Raw genomic sequence first — 3449 nt, 5'->3', positions numbered from 1 at the left:
GATGGCAGGCTTGAGTTGCAATTTTAAATAGAGTGACCAGGGAAGCCTTTATTAGAGAAGTAACATTTGAACAAAGACCCGAAGGAGATGATGGAGTAAGCTACACAGACCCTCGGGGGTGGAGAGAATGTTCTAGGCAGAGAGAACAGCAACTCAAAAGTTCTGGGATGAGAGCATGCCTGGTTCATCCAAGGGACAAACGCGGCTGGAGCAAGTGAATCAGGGTGAGTGGGGGAAGGGACAGAGATGCTCCGGGGTCAGATGAGGGAAGCCACTACACCTTGTGAACAGAGAGCGAAGTGAGCTGACTTACACCTAAGAGGCTTGCTCTGGCTTCTGCACTGAGCCTAGGTGCAGGGGAGGGAGCCAGCGTGGGAGTTGGATGACTAGTTAGGAAGCCACAGCAATAGTCCAGGTAGGAGATGCTGGGGACTTGGACCAGGATGGGAGTTGGGGATGTGTGGACAATGACTGAATGCTGGATATGTTTTGACAGTAAGAGAATAGAGGAGTCAAGGAGAATGCCGAGGTTTTTAGCCAGAGCAACTACAATGCAAGAGGCTGTGGAGGAGGTGATTCTGGAGGGAAGATGGGGAGTTGAGTTTGGAAGTGTTAGGTGCAGAGGGCCAAGTTGGCAGTCTGACATGTGAGTTTGGGGTTTGGGGGGGAGATCTAGGATGAAATATGCAATTGAAAAAAGCCTGAGATNATGTGGGATCCGAACCCTCGGCGGGAGCGCCACCACACTTCCCAAGCGGCGCACTATAGCAATGCGCCACCGGGCCGGCCCCATATTCCTCTGTTTTGCACAAACTTTATTTTCTGCTTACTTGTAAGGGTGATATGCTATAAAAGCTTCAGTATGAGCCTTAGCTGGAACTGGCCGAAATAAATAATAATAATAACATAATAATAATAAAACAAACAAAAACCTGCCCATATCTTAATCCTGGGGCTGTTGATGGGGAGACAGGTGGAATCTATGTTGAAATTCAGACAAAGGGGGCAATACGGTGGGATAAACAGCTCACTGGGCTCAAGTCAGAGGACAGACCAGAGCCTTGGCTCTGCTCTTCCCTAGCTGTGTGACCTCGGATGAGCTTGACCTCTCTGTGGCTCCAGACTCCTGTGTTCTGGGTTTCCCATTTATAGAACAGGGAAAGCTTAATCTATGTCTACGGGTCTCCCGTGACAAACAAGACAATAAATATGAATGTGTGCATAGAAGGCAAAGCAGGACACGATTGCTTACAAAGCAGTATCTGTAGGAGGGCATGGATTTGAATCCTGATCTGAGCCGAGGGACTCTTGGGCAAGCTGCCTAGCCTTTCATTTCCCTAGTTTCTTCACTGGCCTAGTTTCTTCACTGGACTGTCTGGATCTGCAGATGTCTTGTCCTTCTTACCTGAATGGTCTAGCATGTATATTTACATATTCGTCATTTGAAAAGAGGAAAGAAGGATCCTAACCATCCCTTATTGTTCTAAACTGACATTTTTGGCAAATTTGCATACATTTTCTTCAGTAATTAATAGTGTCAAAGTTGATCACAAAATGACTTCGTTTTAGGAAAAGCTAACAACTCATCTCTACATTTGTATTTTTCAAACCGATATGACCATTGTTGAGTCAGGAATTCAATTTAGGAGGTTAAATCTGTCATTAAAAAACAAACTAATGAAACAGAAAAAAAACATCAGGAATTATTGCATATTTTAAAGGTGAGCATTGCTTTATTGATTCTAGCAGTTTTATATATCTATTTGCATGGCATACACTGGGTTAGGACAGAGAATGTATTTCTTACCGTATGGGCATGGTAAAAAGTTTGCAAAGTACTGCTGTAGATACTGTCTCACAGTTTTAGTTCCTTTCAGCATGGCATAGTGAAACAGGGCAAATGGAAAGAACAGCTGACTAGAGAAGAGGGTCCAAGCTCTTAGGTACCTACTGGCTGACCCTGGGCAAGCCCCACAACCTTCTGGAGTCTCAGTTGCTCCATCTGCAATATAAACATAGCAGTCCCATCCCTGACCACCAAATGGAGTTAGGAGGATTAAGCAACACAATGAGCAAAAATGTATCGTAGAACTATGCAAATGCCTGATGTAATTATTGTGGTTACCATGCTACAGGTTTGTACTTTATGAAACAAACAGTTCAAAAAAAAAAAGTTTCAAACCATAAAAAATATTCCAGATGCAGAAACGATAAGTCTGCTGCATTTATCTGCNTTACAGGTGCATAGCAGGTGCTCAGTTATTTGTTGTTGAATGAGCCAACTATGTGATAGGTACATAATATCTTATTAATCAGATATTCACACACACTGAAGCATCTTTCTCTGAAGATTTCATGGCATTTGAGAACAATATGGCATATCTTCTATCTCTATGAAATAATGGGAATCTGAGACTCCAAAAAGTTTTGTGACTTTGATTAGGTGACTTACCTAATATGTCTTCTCTAAGACATATTTGCCCACTCAGAGATTCTTTTCTTCACAGAAGTATTCCTCTGTTTTGCACAAACTTTATTTTCTGCTTACTTGTAAGGGTGATATGCTATAAAAGCTTCAGTATGAGCCTTAGCTGGAACTGGCCGAAATAAATAATAATAATAACATAATAATAATAAAACAAAAACCTGCCCATATCTTAATCCTGGGGCTGTTGATGGGGAGACAGGTGGAATCTATGTTGAAATTCAGACAAAGGGGGCAATACAGTGGGATAAACAGCTCACTGGGCTCAAGTCAGAGGACAGACCAGAGCCTTGGCTCTGCTCTTCCCTAGATGTGTGACCTCGGACGAGCTTGACCTTTCTGTGGCTCCAGACTCCTATGTTCTGAGTTCCCCATTTATAGAACAGGGAAAGCTTAATCTATGTCTATGGGTCTCCTGTGACAAACAAGACAATAAATATGAATGTGTGCATAGAAGGCAAAGCAGGACACGATTGCTTACAAAGCAGTATCTGTAGGAGGGCATGGATTTGAATCCTGATCTGAGCCGAGGGACTCTTGGGCAAGCTGCCTAGCCTTTCATTTCCCTAGTTCCTTCACTGGCCAAAGGGGTGGACTGTCTGGATCTGCAGATGTCTTGTCCTTCCTACCTGAATGGTTTAGCATGTATATTTACATATTCGTCATTTGAAAAGAGGAAAGAAGGATCCTAACCATCCCTTATGGTTCTAAACTGACATTTTTGGCAAATTTGCATACATTTTCTTCAGTAATTAATAGTGTCAAAGTTGATCACAAAATGACTTCATTTTAGGAAAAGCTAACAACTCATCTCTACATTTGTATTTTTCAAACCGATATGACCATTGTTGAGTCAGGAATTCAATTCAGGAGGTTAAATCTGTCATTAAAAAACAGACTTGGGCTGGCCCGGTGGCGCACTGGAGAGTGCGCCGCTTGAGAGCGCGGTGGCGCTCCCGCCGAG

At 43.1% G+C, this 3449-nt stretch overlaps 1 protein-coding gene across 1 annotated transcript in view; it reads right to left on the bottom strand.

Moving 5' to 3' along the window:
• Window positions 1–3449, bottom strand: part of ANO4 (anoctamin 4) — a 192950-nt gene that overhangs the window by 47895 nt on the left and 141606 nt on the right. The gene's annotated exons all lie outside the window — the stretch shown is intronic.

This window comes from Galeopterus variegatus, unplaced genomic scaffold (genome assembly GCF_000696425.1).
Source record: "Galeopterus variegatus unplaced genomic scaffold, G_variegatus-3.0.2 Scaffold4051, whole genome shotgun sequence".
Taxonomy (NCBI): domain Eukaryota; kingdom Metazoa; phylum Chordata; class Mammalia; order Dermoptera; family Cynocephalidae; genus Galeopterus; species Galeopterus variegatus.
This window is presented reverse-complemented; position numbering and strand designations above follow the sequence as displayed.